The sequence below is a fragment of the Nomascus leucogenys genome, chromosome 8, assembly GCF_006542625.1.
Source record: "Nomascus leucogenys isolate Asia chromosome 8, Asia_NLE_v1, whole genome shotgun sequence".
Lineage (NCBI taxonomy): Eukaryota > Metazoa > Chordata > Mammalia > Primates > Hylobatidae > Nomascus > Nomascus leucogenys.
This window is the reverse complement of record NC_044388.1, coordinates 61314576-61336271: the sequence shown is the minus strand read 5'-3', so window position 1 is coordinate 61336271 and position 21696 is coordinate 61314576. Positions and strand designations below refer to the sequence as shown.

Sequence of the window (21696 nt, the reverse complement as noted above, 5' to 3'; positions counted from 1 at the left end):
CAGCTGCTGATGATTCTGGGCCACAAAAATCATCAGACCCCTCAGGATTTGAGGCTCTGAGATCCTCTCTGATTTTGAGAGGGGCTGAGATAAATGTGCGATGCATTATGCTACTCCAGAGCTGAAGTTTGATAAGGATACCAGAAAAATCATCCCACTTCTAAGGAGTTCTCTCATACTAGAGGGCATGAGGGTGGGCCTCTGGAGTCAGCTGGGAGCCCCTGATATGACTTGAGAACAGTTTTATCCATTCAGACATTTCCTGGGGAGACATGGTCTCAGATGGAAGCTGTTAGCGTTTAATCAGTCCTACCAAGTTCAAGGTTGCCTAGTGCTTAACTGCCGTATGGCTCTTTGGATTTGCAGCAACAGGGTCGTGGGACTTTGTGTGCTAAAATTTGAGTGAAGGTTTTGACATTTTAAGTGCTCTTGGGACACAGTGAGAGCTCAGGGCCAATTTGCCCTGACAGCCCAGCCTCACAGGCTAGTCACCTGATGACCTCTGGAGCCAGTGCTGTTCCATATTCTGCATGATCTCTTTCCAAGGAGACATCATCCTTTGTGCTTTTATCAGAAGGGAGCAATTTAAAATGTTTTGGTTGTATGTCTACCTTGGGTTTTTCTGTAGGAAACTTGGTTTCTGATCTGATATTGCTAAAGTATGCGTGCTGGGAGATAGGGGAACAGGTATGAGGCTTTTCCAGGCATGACAAATCCCTCCTACAAAACATATTTATGACGGCTTTAAAAGCCAGGTTTTTGTTTGTTGTTTTTTTGTTTGTTTGTTTTGAGACAGGGTCTCATTCCAGTTGCCCAGGCTGGAGTGCAGTGGCGCAATCTCGGCTCACTGCAAGCTCCGCCTCCCGGGTTCAAGCCATTCTCCTGCCTCAGCCTCTCCGAGTAGCTGGGACTACAGGCGCCCGCCGCCACGCCCGGCTAATTTTTTGTATTTTTAGTAGAGACGGGGTTTCACCGTGGTCTCGATATCCTGACCTCGTGATCCGCCCGCCTCGGCCTCCCAAAGTGCTGGGATTACAAGCGTGAGCCACCGCGCCCGGCCAGAGATGGGGTTTTGCCATATTGCCCTGGCTAATTTCGAACTCCTGGGCTCAAGCAATCTGCCTGCCTCAGCCTCCCAAAGTAATAGGATTACAGGCATGAGCCATCGCGCCCAGCCTACAAGCCAATTTTTTAGAACTTTCATTTCTTAGATAAATGAGGATGAAACAAACCTATGCTATCAGGGTGGGGGGTGGAAGGCGTGGGGGAGACAGGCCCAACGCGAGTAACATCTACATCCCTCGCATGTTTACCTTTATACCAGGCATAGCCTCCCTTTAGAGGTATGCACCAAAATTAGCAGCCAGAAAAACCTTTTCCAAACTGGACAATGGAGTCTCTCGTTGGATAACACGATGTGGGCACCACAGATAATGGAAAAAATTACCAACATAGGCCCTCTGATTAGTGTTACAAATGGGGTCCTCTGGGAGCCTACCCTTGTCTGCTCTTGAGATTAAATGCTGTTTGGGGCCAAGCACAGTGGCTCATGCCTGTAATCCCAGCACTTTGGGAGGCCAAGGTGGGTGGATCACCTGAGGTCAGGAGTTCAAGACCAGCCTGGCCAACATGGCGAAATCCTATCTCTATTAAAAATACAAAAAAATTAGCCGGGCATGGTGGTGCATGCCTGTAATTCCATCTACTCGAGAGGCTGAGGCTGGAGAATCACTTGAACCCGGGAGGTGGAGGTTGAGGTGAGCCAAGGTCTCGCCACTGCACTCCAGCCTGGGCAACAGAGTGAGATTCTGTCTCAAATAAATAAATAAATAAATAAATAAAATGCTGTTTTGAGGTACAACACTCATCACATGTCTCTGTCCTAGATGATGTATTTTCCTTTCACCTTCCTCTTTGATTGGTGATAAAGTTAATAGAGCTTTCTGGAGAGGATTTCACAGTTGGTGGTGGAGAAGACTTAGCCTCTTTAAATGACAATGAGATTATTTTGTAAAGGTGTTTGGAAAGGGTACAAAGGCACTTATAAAGGTATCCATTATAAACCCCTTGAAAGGTAGCAAAACTGCAAAGGCCGCTGGTTTTCAGCTGAGATGCCAGTGGTCACCCTGGATTTTTTTTTTTTTTTAAACAAAAAATCATTTGAGTATCATAGGCTCTGGACTTTGCTTTTGAACTAGATAAACTGCCATCCTGCAGAAAAACAGCCACATTATTATTTAACATATGTTGCCCTCTAGCAGACACCTCAGTATTGCAAGCATTTTATTCAGAAATTGTTTTTACTTCCCAGCTCTCTGGCAAGTTCACGGAAAGGCTAGACTTTCTCACCAACTAAGAGTAAGGATATGCAATATTTTTAGAAGTGTATTTTCCTCTGGGGGGTCTTTTCCAAAGTAAGATACGGTGTGATATATATTCTAATTCTCTTTCTTTGTTTCTTTTTTTTTGGAAGACACAAAGCTCCAGTGTTGATTTCTGAGACACAAAGCCCCCAGTGTCGATTTCTGCAGAGACTAGAAGAAACACAGAAAATTGAAATGAACCTACAAAGAGTTTGGAAATCACATATGGCCATGAGATCTAACAACGTGGGAAGTTAGGAAATGAAAGGTAGTGAGCCTTCTAAGTCAACAGGGATTTCCTGAGCACCAGTTTTGCACAGCTTTGTTAAGTGTCGTGGGGGACTGGCTTGCAAACTGTGAGGTTGTGATTGGACACCTTGGGGACTGTTCCTCACCATCTCCATGCAGCCCCTTTGCCAGTCAAACTGAGCTTTCATGCCAGTCAGAAATGGTGTTTCCCTCTGAGCTCCTGTGCCACTTTGCCACCCTTGGGATGCCTGCCACATGACACCATGCGCCACAGTTTTATGTGTACATGTCCCATCTTCCCATCTCTAAGGTTCCCAGAGACTCACTTGCTCAACTGCCATAGTGCAGCACAGCCAGCCAGATCTGATTCAGATCCAGGCCTTGCCACTTAACCTGTCTTTGCACCTTAGTTTTCTCATCTGCAAAATGGGAAAATGCCCATCTTCACGACTATGTGGAAGATTAGAGAATGGCCTGCTCATAGTGGGCATCCAGTAGACGGCGGGTATTACTGACAAAAGGGGACTTCTGTCAATAATAATATGTACGTGCTCATGGTGCTGATGAACAAAGCTGAAACTGGATCCTTGGTTACTGTTTCCTAATTTACTTAAAGAGGAAAAAGTTGAAGGTATTTATTTTCACGTGGTAAAGCCTGTTTGTTTTTCTTAGCAATACATTTTCCTAGAGAAAGAAAGAATTTGATCAAGCAGATTTTCTTTTCCTATTTTTCAAAACAAGTACTATATACATTTTGTTAGTGCGTGAGTCTGCCAATTCTCATTGGCCTGGTATCCTCCTATGATTATGCTTAGGCACCTATCACTAGACACCTAAGGTTTTATAAGACATGAACTGGCAAGTGGGAGACAAATGCATCCTGGGGGACCATTATTAGAGTTTCAGTGGTTATGGCACGTTGCTGCTGATGGATACACTAAAGGGCCTGTTATAATCCTTGGTCTATCAGCTTATACAGTAGAGCTCGTCTAGGAAGATGTGCAGCAGAAAACCTGCCTACTCCTCCCTCTTGGCTGGTCTGGGGCCCCAGGTGTTTTACACAAAGCCTGGACTTGGCTCTGATCTACACAGAATTGAAGAGCAGATGGGCTCATATAAAGGAGCTGAGCCAAGGGAGATTAAGCAGCTCTGTTCACTAGAACTCACTGCCACCACCAGGCGAAGGCTGCAGAGTTTGCCAGGGCAGGGCTGGACAGATACTGAAGGCAACTGGGATCTTAGGATGTGGGACTTGGAGAGATCACCAATGGTTGTTTGTTAGAAGCTGAAGAATAGTGGGAATTGTAAGCCCTGGGTATGCAAGAGTGATGAGCTTAGACGCTACTGGGCATGTCTTCTAGGGAAACTTCAAATATTCATGGGGGAGGTCCAAGGGAATGCTGCCGGTCTTAAGTCACAGCAGCAGCCAGGATGCTCTCCCATGGATTTGGGCATTGGTCCAGTTTCAAATGAACTCTCATGAAGACTCCACATGGCAACCGTACTACACTGGCATTCAACCTGGAGGGGATACATGGGTCATTGTATTTACACTGCACTTTTACAAATGAGCGAGGTTCATTTTCACCTACTCATAACAATCTTTTCTTTCATCTACCTCTTATGAAGACATTGCATCAGGCTCAATGCCATGCCCTTCATATTTTTAAATTCACATCCATGTTCAATTAGTATAATTACAAAAATAAATGTAAAACTAATTACTCCCGCATATAATTATATATCTCACAACTCAGCATTTGCAGATAAAGGAAGCCATAGCTGTTATGACAATAGTTCCTAATAGCCTGGAACTGTGAATTAATTGCAGTTTAAGATGTCCCCACAATGTAAATAGTGACATCGTGATTATTGCAAGATCACTGCACCATGAGGAAGAATAGGTTGCAGTGAAATTGTGGGAGAAGGGTCACTAGTTTCTATCAATATGTAACCAAATGGTGAGGAGATGGGCAAGAGTATGACATGAAATGACTGAAAAAGTTGGAGTCTTTAAGAAAAAAAAAATTTTTTTTAAATCTTCCTGACCATTTGTTTCACTCACATCCACTCAAGTACTAAGGAGTCCTGGAGACTTTACCTGTGTGACAGTGTGGGTCTTCACCTTGCCCCTCCACCTCCATTGCCCAAGTACTGCTATGCACTGATCATTTTTGTTTTTCCCCATGTCTCCTCATGCCATCTTCTTCTCTCTATGCAGCCACCTGATGCATTTTACTAAATTGAAATTTGACGGTGCCATTTCTAGGCTTAAAATCATCCGGTGGGTCTTTATGGCTAGCAGGATAGCGGTTCTCATGTTGTCAAGCAAACCTACGAGGACCTACAAGATGTGCGGCTTCCTGCCTGCCATGGGTCATCTCCTTCCTCCTGTTCCTCCTACCACTTGGGCATCCAGCACCTGGCTGACCTGCAGTTCTGTGAGCACACTGTTCTTAAACTTTGCATATGCCTGTGCTCCCTCTTTGTGAAGGACCACACAGAGGCTGGCCCCACTTCCCCGCCCAGCTCCATGCCATAGTCACCTGCCCCATTCTTATCTGCCTTTCAAGATTCAGCTCACACTTCACCTCCTTTGCCAGACATTCCTTGACTGCTGCAGGCAGAATTGTCTCCTCCATCATATTTGCACGGCATCCTTTTTTTTAATCTCTGCAACTGCACTTAGCACATTTTATTATTCTTTCCACTTATGCACTGGCTTCTTCACTAGACTGTGAATGCGTTAAAGACAGCCACCAAGCTTTCTGTCCTATTTATCCCTGGAACTGAGCTCACTGCTTCATCTATAATAGGCAGTCTCCATATTATTGTCCAATTCTATTTTTAATTTCAGTTTATTTTCTTTAAACTCATAAAGTAAAACAGGAAAAGTTTGGTCTGGAGAAGGAAAGATGAAGGGGAATTCGATAACAATCTTGAAGAATTTGAAGGGTTGTCCTATGAGAAAGGATTTGGGCTTGTTCTGCCAGGCCCAGGTGCGATTCTTGGTCGATGGATGGAAGGCATAGTGAGATAGATATTAGATCAATATAAAGAAGAACATGCTGAATGTCAACTGTTCAGAAAAAGAATCATCTGTCTCTTGAGTTAGTTAGTGAAAGTCTCATAGCTACATAGGCTAAGCTGGAGATTTTGTGGGAATTATTTAAGAATCACTTAGATAGACACATAGGTTGTCCTTTTATATTGTGAAATAATAATTAAAACACGACATTGATGTTCCATTATACTACCTCTCTGCATCGTAAGAAAAGGCCTCAAGGAGCCTCTAACAAGGTAGAACGAAACTCATAGAAGGAACCTGGACATCTTTCTTGAAAGCTCACAAACTTTAATAGTGACCAAGCCCTCCCAATTCTATCTTCTTAACACCTTCCATTCTCATCCTCTCTTATTTAACCCCTTTGCCTCTGGTGTATAGAGGCCCTCACAATCTCCAACCTAGACTATGGTTCTACTCTTCTAATATCCTGAATGAGTACCCACTCCTTCTTCTTCAAGAAAGATGTCCAGGTTCCTTCTGTGAGTTTGGTACCAGGCCGATTTGGAGATAGTGATCATGTTTGAATGTACTGGGGAAAAATCCATGAAATTTCTAGATCTTCAAAACTGAGGACCAACCTTAGATCAAAATGACCTCCACAAGTAGTTCTACCTTGTTAGAGGCCCCTTGAGTGGAAATGAATGCTTTCAAATTGCAATAACTACACAGAAATAAAAGACACTAGCAACTATTCATAGAAGTCTTATATAGTGGAGAGCACATAAGTGAAATTGCTCATAATTTTCAAACTTCTCTACTTCACCTATCTGGTTCTCTGGAGAAATAAAAAACTCAAACTGATTAGGTTTGGTTAACTTACTTCTACTTTAAACTATAATTATTTTTCTGATGTACTAGTAATATGAGCTTCTAAGAGTTGCCTCACACAGTTGACTAACCAAAGAGAATTTTGTAATGTAATAGAAAAAGCCAATTGTTCATTGAAGGGAAATATGTCAGTAGTTGAAAGGACTTTAAAAAGAGGAAAAGCCAACTATAGAATCTAGTTCATATTTTAAATTAGATCTTCATTTTTATCTAGTGGAAATATTAAAATTTTGAAGGAGGAAATAGAGAAACCTTATAATAACATGATTACCAGTATTGGCCAACTCTTAGTTTATCTGACTCAATTCTTTTCTCAGGGAACTATTCTGTGCCTCCTCATGTGGTTCTGATGGGCCCATCCTTCAAGTGTGCTGTCCAATCACGGTGGTCGAGCCAAGTGTCAATCAGAAAGCCTAATTTCTCTAAACGTAATGATTGATCCAGAGTGGGCACATGACCCAACCAGAGCCAAATAGAGTTCTTCTGGGGGACTGGAAAGCTTCACTGAGAGTGGGTTTCCCATTCAAAGGTCATTAAATGTATTCAGTTTCCTCTGTGTAGAAAGATCCTGCTACAAAACGAAGACAACAGAACCAAGAGATAGAGATACACAGAAAGGGTCATGATGACATTTGAGGGTCTGTGTTCATCCTTGCCTGAGCTAGTACTATCCCTAGAGCCAAAAAATTCTCCTTTTATGTATTTATTTATTTTTAGTTAATTTTGGATTTTAAAGGAGAGAATACTGACTGATTTCATACCCTGCATTGAATAGTGCTTTTTAGTTCTCAAAGCTAAAAACATACAGATGATCTGAGAGAAGGAAATATTTTAGTTTATTATCAAGAGTGCTTTTCATTGAAAGCTCTGAAAGCATCTTTAAACATGAGGTTTTTGGAGGGAGAAAAGGCTGACCCCTTGAGCACTCTAGCTCTATGATCATAGGAAATGAGAAAATAGAAACACATAATTTATGTGTATTGTAAGCCAAGTATCAATTCTGAAATGTTTTGATATCCCTCCCAAATCCCTAGATTGCAATAATTCTATAGTCGAATGCCACTGAGCATAAGAAGTAATATATTTTTAAGTCATTCTGTCTAACTGGTTAAAACCAGAGCTGTCAATAGGTCAACTACCAGAGATTTAATTTTACACTCAGACCACAAGTGACATTTCCATGGATCTGACTATCTCATATATAGACAATGAGAGACACACAAAATGTGCCTTAATTAGTCTATTATACAAATAGAAAAGCAGAAATAAAGTGAGAGAAAGGCAACTTGCAAAACCATTCCACTTCTGTTCTAGAACTTTAAAATAGTTAGAAGCAATTCTAAAAGTTATTCATTCAACCCCTTTAATATGCTGTGTTGGGACATTGTCACACATGCATCCCAGGAAATTTAATTAATGAGATGTTGCCATGTAGGAATATTCTAAGCCCCTATTATCCTAATATCATCTTAAATGTACCAAAGGTGCCCACTGACTTAAACTGATAAGTTAAATATAAAGCAATATTAATTTATGGTTGTTATATGAAACTGGCAAACACTCCTCACTCAAGCCACCAAAATCCTGTCTTTAGACCTCTCTTCTCTGCCTGGTTAATTCCTTGTCATCACCTTCTCTGGATGTGCTGTCATGCCCTCTCCCTCCTGAGCCTGTTTTAGTTATCCCTCTCCTGCTGTCTGTCACATAGAACTGTCACTCTCCTCTATCTCCTTCACTAGACCAGATATGATGGCAAAGACCATGTTACCCTCAGTTCTGGACCCCATAAGAATAGCACAGTTCCTAGCATATAGGATGTGTTCGACAAATTTTGTACTTAAATGAATATATGGCTGCTGATTAGACACATAGTATGGGAACAGGCAGCTCTAGAACCAGCGCTGAAGGTCTTATTAAAAGATACCCATCACTTTAAACTAGATTGAGTTTAAGGACAGGAATATACATTCCAGTGGGTCTTGCCTTGAAAATGTGCTTCAGTGGTTGTTTATCACCAAACCTTTGACTTCCTACGAGGACACTCGTCCTGCACCCCGTTAGCTCCATGCTTTTCCACGCTGGGTGGTCATTAGAATCCCCTGGAGAAACTTTAAAAATCTCTAGCTGTCTTGTCCCCATTTAAACCAGGCTCCATGGGGTTGGGACCAGGCATCATAATTTTTCAGGTGATTTTGACATTCAGTGCAGGGTTGAGAAACATGGAATTAGTTGGTGGGTAGAAGCCTCCCCTACCATCAAGTCGGCTTTCTATTTGACTTTCTTGCTATTTTTATGAAAGTAGTTGGAACCCTGGCCCAATAAATAGCACTTATTGTTGAGTGCTCACTGCATGCCAGGGACTTTGCATACCTCATCTCAACAAAATCACTATTGTTCCTCTTTTATACAAAAAGAAATTGAGGCTCAAAGGGGTTAAGAAGCAGCAGCGATGAGAATGAGATCCATCTCTCTCAGAAGCCAGACCGTGCCCTTTACACGACATATTAGGCTGGTTGGATGGGGTTCTGATGATGCTAGACTGAGTCCGGATCAGTGCCTCGGGGAATGTAGCTGGTTCACCCTGCAGGTAAAGAGTCATTTATCCTTCCCCAAGTCAAAGAGGTGTTAGGAAAATGAAGGTGGAAAGGTTTAATGTTCGATGTGATTCTTACGGCAGGTAAACTACTGTAATGAGTAGTTTCTTTTCTTTCTTTACTCTTTATTATTATTATTATTATTTTGAGATGGAGTTTGGCTCTTGCTGCCCAGGCTGGAGTGCAGTGGCAAGATCTCAGCTCACCGCAACCTCCGCCTCCCAGGTTCAAGCGATTCTCCTGACTCAGGCTCCCGAGTAGCTGGGATTACAGGCACCCGCCACCACGCCTGGCTAATTTTTTTGTATTTTTAGTAGAGACGGGGTTTCACCATGTTGGGCAGGCTGGTGTCGAACTCCTGACCTCAGGTGAGCCACCCGCCTGGGCCTCCTAAATTGCTGGGATTACAGGCGTGAGCCACTGCACCCGGCCGTAATGAGTAGTTTCTATAAAAGAAACTAGTTTAAAGACAGAAGGAAATGCTAAAAGAAAGCCCTAACTATTGCCTTTACATATAGTTTATTTGTTAATTCATATGTATGTTTTGGTTATTTAATAAACATAAATGAAAATGTCTTCTCTGTTCCAGATGCTGCATGATATGCTGCAGATATGTAAAAGAATAGCTCAATAATCCCCTAAATCTTAAAATGAATGTAGGTATTCTGTCAAAATAATAATAACCAAACTCTCCACTAAAAATTATTTTTAATAGTTAAAAACAGGAATCTACTTTAAAAATTTTAAGGCTCTTACCTCCTTAATAAGATGCTAAATTATAAAACATATGGCATTATCAGGAAATAAGAAGAAACAAAAAAACCATAGATATTCCAGTTGAATTCCTGACCCACTTAGAATGGTCTGGGAATTGTTAGTAGGCTGAAATCTCTCTTAATTTACCACAGACTTTATACATATTTTAAAACTCAGCTCGTGGAGAATATAACTATGGCCAATGATTTTTAAACTATTTTTATATGATCTCAAGGGCATAGACATATTTATTACCTTTAATAAAGTAATTAAAATCCCATTTTACTCATGCTTCTTAATGATTATGTACTGAGTTATTAGGGAGAAGGCTATAAACCTTTCTAAGGGCAAAGGCCAGGAGGGCAGAATAAACCAGTGGGGAGCCTTGGAGAACTGCACCCAATGTGCTCATTCTTAAATAGGAAAGAGGAAACAACCCACGTCAAGAAGGATGGAGTCCAGTCCTGTTGCCCTAGTAAGGAAGTGAAATTTGTTTAGCTTCTTCTTTAACCTTGCAGTGAGGCAACCTTTGGCTATGCTGACCACGTGCGTGACACATTTGGACTAATGCTATTTTAGGTTGGTATTAGTGATGGGAACATTTGCTTCTTGGCTCCTACTTGAAGACATGTCTCCCTTTAATAATATCCAGCGCTTACCACACAGTTGCTTTATGCCTTATACTGTTCTAAGTGCTTTCCTTATCCTTATTCATTTGATCCTCTCAGGAACCCTTGATGGCATTCCCACCTTATAAATAAGGAAACTGAGGCACATAGTGGTTAAGGAAGGTGGCCAAGTCTCCCAGGTAATGCATGGCAGAGCTGGGAGCCGAATGCAGGTGTCTGGCTGCAGCACCCTCACTCTTCACCACCACACTTTGTCACCTCCCATGAAGACGTTTGCTTTTCCCTTCACCTCAAATTCGTAAGTTGAAAGAGCCACCAGGCATGTTTGGAACTCATGGAGGAAGGCAGTCACAAGGGGTCTGTTGGGTCTGGACAAACGGTGTCACTGCCCTAAGGAAGCTGAGTGTCATCTGGGGATTGGGCTGCTGGGGGCTTAAGTGGCCTGTTGAGATGGACCGTGTGGGTTTGTTCAGCTCTATCAAAATATGGATAGTTCATCCTGCTTTGAGAGAGTAGTGAGTGAGTCTGCACATTCTCCAGGCCAGTTATACGTTCTTCATGACAGTTGACTGATGGAGTGATCAAACATTCAAGAGGAAGAAAATGAATGCTGGGAAAAGAAAATCCAGGTCTACGCCCCTCAGCCTAGGAAAGATGTGGAGAAAAGTGATACCACAGAGGTGAACTGGGACAGTGTTGGTTGATGGAGCTGACACTATGTTTACCCGAGATGTTGTATGTTCATCCAATGGAAGAACCTAGAAGTATTGGAAGGTAAGGGGAAGATAGTTGGGAAAATTCATTATAGTAGGTTCTTTATTTTTGGAGACAGGATCTTGCTCTGTCGCCCAGGCTGGAGTGCAGTGGTGTGCTCTCAGGTCACTGCAACTTATGCCTCCTGAGTTCAAGTGACTCTCCTGCCTCAGCCTCTTGAGTAGCTGGGATTACAGGTACATGCCACCATATCCAGCTAATTTTTGTATTTTTAATAGAGACAGGGTTTTGCCATTTTGGCCAGGCTGGTCTCAAACTCCTGACCTCAGTTGATCCACCCCGCTCCGTCCCCCAAAGTGCTGGGATTATAGGCATGAGCCACCATGCCTGGCCTATAGCAGGTTCTTAATCTCAGCTCTACTGACCTTGAGGGCTGGATCATTTGCATTGTCTGTGAGGGGCTGTCCTGTGCATGTAGGGGGCTTAGCAACTCCCTGGCTACACCATTAGATGCCAGTAGCATTCTCCAGCCCCTCCCAAGTTATGACAACCAAAAATGTCCCAGACATTCCCAAATGTCCCTTGGAGAGCAAAATTCCCCCCACTTCCCTTGTTGAGAAACCACTGTCAAGCATAGACACTGGAGTTTATTTTTCAGGGATTCCAGACTGTCTAGGGTGGTTGATTCTTTTTTCTGTCTTAGTCTGTACAATAAGAAAACTTATATTAAAACGCTTGGGCCAGGTGCGGTGGCTCACCCCTGTAATCTCAGCACTTTGAGAGGCTAAGGGGGGGTGGATCACCTGAGGTCAGGAGTTCGACACCAGCCTGACCAACATGGTGAAACCCCGTTTCTACTAAAAAATACAAAAATTAGCCAGGCATGGTGGTGGGCGCCGGTAATCCCAGCTACTCAGGAGGCTGAGGCAGGAGAATCGCTTGAACCTAGGAGGTGGAGGTTGCAGTGAGCCAAGACTGTGCCATTGCACTCCAGCCTGGGCAACATAGCAGGACTCCATCTCAAAACAAACAAACCAAAAAATGTGTGAAATCCATTTTATTTTCTCTGCCCTCTCTCCCTCCCTCTTTCCTCCTTTCCTCCAACCTTTCTTTCCTTCCTTTCTCTCTCTGCTTTCTTCCTTTGCATTAGCTTTTTGGATCACATTACCATCTTTGGGGAGGATTACAAGAGGAGCCTCTTGTTCTTAGGTCTCCTCTACTTTCTTCACTTACAATGAAGGCCAAGAAGCAGCTGTCTATGCAGAAATAGGCTGCAGTAATGTTTTTGGTACTGGTATGTAGATACTGTTGCAAAATCACTGTTATAAGCAGAAAATAGAATCCTTATTCTCCAGTAGCCCCACAGGGCCTCCATCAGCCCATGGTTTGCCTCACTTCCTGACTCAGTGCTCATTTCTTTACTTACAAAGAAACAAAGTGAAGGAACGTGCCTGGAATGGGCTCCTGATCGCTTTACCCTCTCCCCTAGGAGGTACCCTCAGCAAGAAAACACACATTCCTCCCAAGAGCAGGGCCGCCTTCAGATTGTCCCTTTATCAACATGCTTCCTCAACTGCCCTTCGTAAAAAAGAAAAAGATAACATTTAAACATAAAAATGGAAGGTAACACTTACCTGAGCAATAAAAGAAAAAACAAGCAAAAGAGATTTAAACATCAAGCAAAACGTCGAGTTAAAATGAAAACACACACACAAGAGTTAAGAATGATTAGTGAAAAGTAGATAAAGTAAAAATGAGGCAAAGAATAATTCATATACAAGGCAGACACTGAACAGGGACTTTAATATAAAAATTGATATATATGTATTTTGAGACAGGGTCTCACTGTGTTGCCCAGGCTGGAGTACAATGGCACAATCTCTGCTCACTGCAGCCTCTACCTCCCGGGCTCAGGTAATCCTCCCCTGTCAGCCACCCAAGTAGCTGGGACTACAGGCGCGCACCACTACGCCTGGCTAATTTTTGTATTTTTTGTAAAGACAGGGTTTCTCCATGTTACCCAGGCTGGTCTCAAACTCCTGGACTTAAGCAATCCACTCACCTCAGCTTCCATGATAAAATATTAAAATAAGCCAAGACAATGCAAAAGAAAAAAAATTTTAGAGACCAGAAACTATAAAGCTTGAAAGCCTCTCAGCACAAGATGAGTGGGGGTTAAAGTAAGACAAAAGTAATAATAAATCACAAGATAAAGGTATCCGCTTAGAAAAAAAATGACGAGCTAAATGGAAGTTGTTTAAAAACAACAGAAAGAGGAGGAGGGAGGGATTCAGACATGTTAAAAATAATAAAGAAACAAATCTTAAGTTCAAGCAATTTAAGAGGCTAATCTTGAAAAGGAAGAACAAATGGTTTGAAGAAGTGAAGCAAGGAGACCAGAAGGTGATACAGTGGGTGAAGTATGTCAGGGTGAGGTAAGTCAGAGATAGGGTTGCCAGATAAAGTATTTGTTAAATATTTGCGAAATCTGGCCAATGTGCTTTAGGGTGGGTCCACTGGACACAGGAGGTCCCCTAGCTTGGTTTTCTGGCTGCCAGGGCAGGGGCCACTGGTGGTGTAAGGGGGCAAGCTGTGTCCCCAGTGATGATGACCCTTTTGTGACCACCATGGAGTCCATCCTTCTCAGTGGGATGGACACAGGGAGGCACCACACAGCACAGACGTGGGTGTGCAGTCTCTTGCGCAGTGAGCCCATGCCATGCTGGAAAAAAGCAGTTTCCTGATCAATCATAATGTCATACACTTTCCTCAATGATTCCTTCTCATTTAGAAAGACAGAGTTGATCTGAATGTGAAACCACACTGCCGGGTTTATCCTAAGCATAAAGACATCCTTTGGGAGTCGTTTCAATGCTGAAGCTATTCTCAGTCAACCCAGAAGAGGGTGCAGGCAAACACACAGTGACCCCAGTACCTGGAAATTGCAGCTTGCCTCTCTTGTTGCTGGCTGCTTTATTACTTTAGTGTCTGATTTTTATGAATATTTGCAAGTAACTACAAGGCACACCCTTTTAATTATAGTTTTATTCATCCACTCAGACAAATTAAAGGAACCATATTAGCTGGGCTATTTTAACAGTTTATGGCATACAGATATGTCTAAAAATTATATTAACAGGTAAAAGGCTGATCTGTCATCTTTCTCTGGGGGTGTTTTTATTACTTTAATGCCTTTAAAATGATTATTTCCATCACTATTCCCCATAACAACCCTGCATTAGGAAAGTAAAACCTTGCTGCAATGAATATTTCTTGATCCCTTACTGCATGTCAGGCATGTGATAGGTGTGGGCAAATCATGAAGAAGATTTGGCCCCTACTGTAAGGAAGGTACAGCCCTATTAAAGTGGGGAAACCACAGACAAGCAGCAATTTCAGTCCAATGTAAGAAGCGATGTGAGGGAAGCATGCACAGGTGCTCTGGGAGAATGCTGGGAGGCCACTGTCACAGATATTGGGGACCAAAGGAAGCTTTACCAGGGTAGCTGCATATGAGGAGGCATAGGCCAGAAGTGGAGTGGGGTAGCTGGTGGAAGCACATTTCAGACAGGCCCGGGGGAACAGCATGTGCTAAGGGCAAGGGGTAGGATACAGCAAGGCAAGCTGAAGGAACTGCAAGTACTGGGAACAGGGCTGCAGTGCGGTGCCGGGGAGCTGATCAACATATAGAAGGGTAGAAGGCAAGCGGTTAGATTACAGATAACCTCACAGAGCATAAGCTAAGGAATTTGCATTCTGACATCGATGGGGAAGTCCTGACAACAAGGACAGATTGCGGCCGAGAGAGAGAGAGAGAGAGAGAGAGAGTGTTCTGGCTGCAGCACGAGACTGGATCCGAAAGAAAGGAAGCAATGAGTCCTGCCAGGAGCTGGCCAAGGTGGTCCCAGTGCGAGTCAATGTCAGTAGCCTGGATTAAAAGTAGCAGCGGCCAAGATAAAAGGAGGCAGATATGTCTGAGACATTTAGGAAGTTGACTTGACAGGAGTTGGCCATTTGGTCATGAAGGAGGATTGCCAGGTTTCTGGTTTGGCAAATAGGCTCTTGGCATTGCTGCTGATGGAGATAGGAGCTATAGAAGTGGGCTGAGGGTGAGTGGAGGCTGAGTCGGGTACATGTTGGGGTTGTGGGTTCTGTTGGACACCTGGTTTTAGGATTGAGGAGGGCAATCTCGAATGAAGTGGAGCTTTTAGAGTCATCAGCTCCCAGTTGGTATTTGGAGATGAAGGAGTGGACGGATCCCTTGGGCAGGGAAGCTTTCTGGAGAAGAGAAAATGGTAGAGGGCAGGACAGTGTGTAAACATAAGGTTTAGGAGAACAAAAGGAAGGAGAAGTGGCAAAAATGGACAGAGAGGTAGGAAGAAGAGAAACCCTAAGAAAATGAGGTGGCCTGAGGTCAAATAAAATGAGTGATTCAAGGAGACAGTGGTCCATAGTGCTCAATGCTGCCCCAGAAGTTCAGTAGAATAAAGATTTCAGTTCATGTCCTTTGCAGGCACATGGATGAAGCTGGAAACCATTATTCTCAGCAAACTAACACAAGAACAGAAAACCAAACACCACATGTTCTCACTTATAAATGGGAGTTGAACAATGAGAACACATGGACACAAGGAGGGGAACATCACGTACCAGGGCCTGTCGGAGGGTTGGGGGGCTAGAGGAGGGAGCACATTAGGAGAAATACCTAATGTAGGTGATGGGTTGATGAGTGCAGTAAACCACCAAGGCACGTGTATACCTATGTAACAAAACTGCATGTTCTGCACATGTACCCCAGAACTTAAAGTATAATAATAATAATAATAATAATAAAAGATTACAAAGTGCCTGTTGCATGTTAGAACAAAGACACAATAAGTCATTTTGGCTGGAGAAGGCTTAGTGGAATGAGAGACGCTACAGCCAAATTCAGGATATAAATAAAAGAGAGGAAGTGGATGCTACAAATTAGGCGAAGTCTGTGTGTGCCAGAGTAGGGGGAGTTAGGGTGATAGCCTATGGCAATAATGAGAGGATGCAGGATTGGTGGAGGCTTTATTTTGTAGCATGGGAGAGAATGGGCATGTTTAATGTCAATGGAAAACACTAGTAGAAGCAGAGGGATGATAGAGGAGGTCCCCAAAAGAGGCAGGATGGGTGGAGTCTGTGGCCAGAGGGGTGGGATTGGCTTAAAGCGGGAGGATGAACCTCTTGCACTGCAAGAATGAGTATTTTCTATGGGATTATTTGACTAATGACATAGACATCACTAAATCTCCTCCTCACATGGAGATGAAGTGAAAATAAGAGACAAGGTTATGACATATTTTCCACGTCCACTATGCAACAGAGGGACACCGAAGCCAAGGGTGGTGAGGATTCTCATTATTATCCAGTTTAATTACGTGTTGTTTTCAGAAATGGCCCCTTTAAAAAGGATGTGTGTGATCATCCCTGCTAGGGAACTTTTATTTTGGTCCAACATTTCCATGTCTGTTCTTGATCCAAGTGATGGATTTAGGTGGAACTCTTTGTGACAGTGAACTGCTCAAGAAGGCATACTGGGAGCTTAAACTTCACTATCAAGAAGGGATCAATAGCATTTCCAGCTACCTTACTTTGAATTCTACCCTTAGTACATTGGAGATAACTGACCTTTCCAGTTCTCTAGAGAGACCCATCGACCCTCCAAAAAAATATGAGAAGGACACTTAAAAGGCAACAAAGAACCACACGGATCAAAACCAATTGTGTGGGAAGAAAAACATATAACAAACCGTCAATTCACTGTAGTTTTCTAAAGGAGACACTTTATTCCCTAAAGAAATATGTTTAGAATGGCTTTTCAGCACTGGAGAATGTTTCTCTGCTGTTTACTTTTATTATTAACTAGAATCTCCCAGGGAACAGGGATCCCATCCAATGCCCTATGGTGTTTTCTGTCCCATGGGACTGTCTGGCATTTCAATCCCCTGTGAAGCACTTAATTGTACCTTAGGGTTGGGTTGGTGCTTCGTGATCCGGGCATGCTCAGTTCAGAGGGGATCGCTCAGAAGTCTGATAAAACATAAAATGAGAGCTGAGAGTAAGCAGGCAAAGGCAATTGTCAAGGGTCTATGTTTCTGAAGAATCTGTGAGAAGAAACACCCTAACAAATCTATCAAATGGTGCAATTACAGCACATGTATGCAGTTTCCAAGTTAATTTCTCCTACCCTACAATTGAAGCCTATTCTGATACTCATGTTGAGTGACAAGGGTAATGCCTGCTAATGGGTTTACCGTATTACCATAGCAATGTGTAGTTTATGTCTTTACATACACAAGGGCTATGCCTGATGTACATAAAGTCATTGTGGTATTGGCATGTTATCTACTAGGCATTTGCTCCGTTTGCATTAATTCTGTTGTTAACTCCCTAAAGTAGGTTTGAAGGGTTCCAGTCGGCATTAGCATGCAGAACTTGCAGCACTGGATCTGAGAAGCTACAATACACATGACACCGTGTGTTTATCTTGAGCTGCACACACTCAGAGGGCTTCTTCACTAGGAAACGAGTACTTTAATGAGGTCCCCTGACATGATCCCTGTGGATCATTCTATTTAAAGCAGAGTTTCTCAGTCCTGGCTGCACATTAGAGTTACCCAGGAGTTCTGGAAAAATCCTTGTGGGTGAGACCCACCCAGACCAATGAAGGCAGAATCTCTGGGGCATCCCTAGTTCTGAAATTCCCGCAGGCAATGCTAATTTGCAGCTAGGCTCGAGAATCAATATGTAGAGTCCTGAAGAAGATGATGTCACTTTGGTTTCATTTTGTTGGATAAAAGTTGTGGAGTATGCAATCCTCCGTAGCAGAGCTTGTTATTTTGTTTAGAAAGCAGTTACCACCATTGCTGTACCTGGTCTCATAATCACAAGGTTGACTGAGTGACCCCTTTACCATGCTACTATCTAGTAAAACTCATCAAATTCTACTACCTTTGCTTATTATAGTTTTGTTAACAGTAAAAATAGAAAGAATTGGCTGGGCACGGTGGCTCATGCCTATAATCCCAGCACTTTGGGAGGCCGAGGCGGGTAGATCACCTGAGATCAGGAGTTCGAGACCAGCCTGGCCAACATGGCAAAACCCCCATCTCTACTAAAAATACAAAAAATTAGCCAGGTGTGGTGGCAGGCACCTGTAATCCCAGCTACTTGGGAGGTTGAGGCAGGAGAATCGCTTGAACCTGGGAGGCAGAGGTTGCAGTACGCCGAGATCATGCCATTGCACTCCAGCCTGGGCAACAAGAGGGAAACTTCATCTCAAAAACAAACAAACAAACAAAACAAAAAAAAGAAAGAGGGTCATAATATCAGACAAGAGTAGATTAGTTAAATATATATAGAATATCCTAAGAGTAGAATATTATACAGATATTAAAAGCAATTCTGCAGGTTGGTTTATTTACATTCATTCATTCATTTAACAAGCATTTATAGAGAAACCCTGGTGTGCCAAACAGTGTTCTAGGCTCTAGGGATATAGAGATATAGTAGTGAACAAGAAAGAGACATTCACATTTTTTAAAGAGAAGGTTTAAAAACAGCATGCATATTATTTTATAACATATAAGCATAAAAATATGGAATGATCTACATTAAAATATTAATCAAGATCTCTGTGTGATGAAATTAACATGATTTTAATTGTTTCCTTTATGGATATTTTTTTCTATGCTGGGCATTTATTCCTCATATAATTCCAGGTATATAAAATAGACATTCGATTCCATTTCTCAGATGTCTTACAGCTCTAATGGAAACATGTTAAGTGACTTATCATGTAGCAGGACCTGTCTAACTCTAGTATGTGGTTAGGGGTGACAGCATGGCTGGGCAGAAAAGTAAATGAAAAATTTTTTTCTTTCTTTTTTCAGAAGGAGTCTCGCTCTGTTACCCAGGCTGGAGTGCAGTGGCATGACCTTGGCTCACTGCAACATTCGCCTCGCAAGTTCAAATGATTCTCATGCCTCAGCCTCCCAAGTAGGTGGGATTATAGGCATGTGCCACCACACCCGGCTAATTTTTGTGTTTTTAGTAGAGATGGGGTATTGCCATGTTGGCCAGGCTGGTCTCAAACTCCTGACCTAAAGTGATCTGCCTGCCTTGGCCTCCCAGAGTGCTGGGATTATATGCGTGAGCCACTGCGCCCCGCCCAAATGAAAAGTTTTGATGGCCTCTAGAAACCTGGCAGCGACAAGCCTGGCTACTGAGGTTTAAAGTGTAGTGAAAAATAATTACATTAATTCTCCTAGGCTTTTCTTATTATTTGCTTTTATCCGCTTGCTTTTCTGTGTAAGTACTTGAGATATTAGAGTCTCAAAAAGTACTTGAATAGATGAGTTAATGATTTGCAAGGTGGTTGAATCTGTGCCCAATCATTCAACTGCAATATTGAAAGTAGCCACAAGATGGCGAGAACGCTTAAAAAGTAAAGAGACCAATAACAATCCCACAGTCAGCCAGCGGGTGATGTGTTCCCTTGCAAATTGCCATTAATGTGAGCTCACTGACAGACATGTAATCGTCAGCCTAAGGTGTCTTGTCTCCTTTACCCCTGCTCAGCAGACAGTGCAGCTGACATCAGTTAAATAGAGGGGTTCCAGAATCTTCTCTCCCTGCAGCAACAGGGCTGCCTTGCTAAACATGGAAGCCCATATGACACTTGACTTGGCAAAAGGCTTTAGCCTTGCGTGAGCTGCCTGTATGGAGAGCTGCTTGCCCCTGAGGGAGCAGTAGCATCTGCAGTCATGCTGGAAGAAGAGAAAAGGAAACCAAACTGTATATATATACATATTTTTTTTCTTGCCTTTGGTCAGTCTGAGGGCTGGAAAAGAAGGGCTGACAGATTGGTTGAAAGATAATAATAGTGTGATCAGCCTGCAGGCTTCAGAGGCTGGGGGTACAGCAGGTCACAAGGGAGGAGGAAGAAGGGGCCCCCAAAAATACAAGTTGTGAAAAAATCATATAGTATGTAATAATGAAGGATTCACAGGGTCATCTTGCATATATCTACAACCTGTCCAGGGATTCGCTTTCCAGTTGATGAATGAAAGCAAGTGAACCTTAAAGCAGCATTTAAAAAAATCGTTGATGGATGAAGACTTATTAGAAGATATAAATATAAAAATCTTCCTCTTGTTAACTTTCCTTTTTGGATTTCTGTGCCCCAGCCTACCTAGCATGTGTGTGCCTGATGTGAAGTGCTTAGGCTCTGGAGCTGCACAGCTGTGTTTGGCTTCAGCTTTACACGCGTCTGTCTATGTGACCCTTTTGACCTCTCAGAGCCCTGGTTTTCGTGCCTGTAAGATATGGCTTACAGGAAGAATCAGAGAATCATGTTTGTAAAGTGCCTGGCATGGCCCAGCACATAGTAGGGGTTCAAATAAAATGATTTTTCTTTCTTTCCAATCTCACCTTCAGCCACTTTACTTTCGAGTGTTGCCTGGACACTCTATATTGTCAAGACTGTGTACTTTCTCTCTCTCTCTCTTCCTTCTCTGGAGGTCTCTATCTTCCTCTTTGTCCTGGAAATCCTACCATTACTTCAAAGTCTGGTTCAAGTAAAGGTGTTCCTCAGAGCCCCATTGCCCCAATGCCAAAGAGCATTCTGATGAAGTCTATTCTCCCTATCAATGATGATATCTCTTGTGGAGCTTATGCTGCTTAATCAGAGATGAAAGTTTCCATGTCTGCCATCCTCCTTTACTCCACATTGTGTGTTCCTGGAGCATGAGCTATGACAATGTCTTACATGTCTTCATATCTCAGAATAAATGGAAGAATGGACTTCAGTTACAGTCCTGTTCCTTTTTTTCCATGGGGGAAAAAAAGACGTCTATAAATGTGTCTGAAACAGTAACTGCCATTGTTTCTGCTCTGCTTGACCATTAACGCAAGTTATAGTCAAAGAAAACCAAGTTATACTCAAAGAAAACCAAACATAATAAGACCATATTATTATGTCAACAACCAAACTGGGTCCTTCACTTGAAGATTTTGCAGTTGAGTCTGCAAAACTCTAACTAGCTATAAATCCATATGGGAGCGTATGTTTCATGACTTCCCTCTGACAGACCCAGATGCAGCTCTGTATTAATTAAATCCAGGTCTGAAGAGCCACTATCCAAGCAAAAGAAGTTATGCATGTGTAGCTTATTACTTACATAAAGTGAAACCCTTCCTCACTAAATGCATTGTATGATAAATGAGCTGGACACTGTCCCAAGCCTTTCAGTTTTTACAAAGAGGATAATTTTCTTTAATGTCCTCTTTTGGCAAAGACTACTAATTTTGACAAGAAAATTCAAACTGAGTGAAACTGCTTGCTGTCTCATATCATTGGGTCTCCCAAGACAAGAGGAGCTCAAAGCTTTTAGTAACATATTTGGAAAGGTTGAGAGTTCATGAGGAGCACAATATCACTAATGTATTAAATATGGATTTTTAGCATA

General features: G+C 42.6%; 1 protein-coding gene across 8 annotated transcripts in view; it reads right to left on the bottom strand.

Annotated features, from left to right (window-relative positions):
* PHACTR1 (phosphatase and actin regulator 1) overlaps positions 1-21696 on the bottom strand; it is a 581376-nt gene that overhangs the window by 385713 nt on the left and 173967 nt on the right. The window lies entirely within an intron of this gene.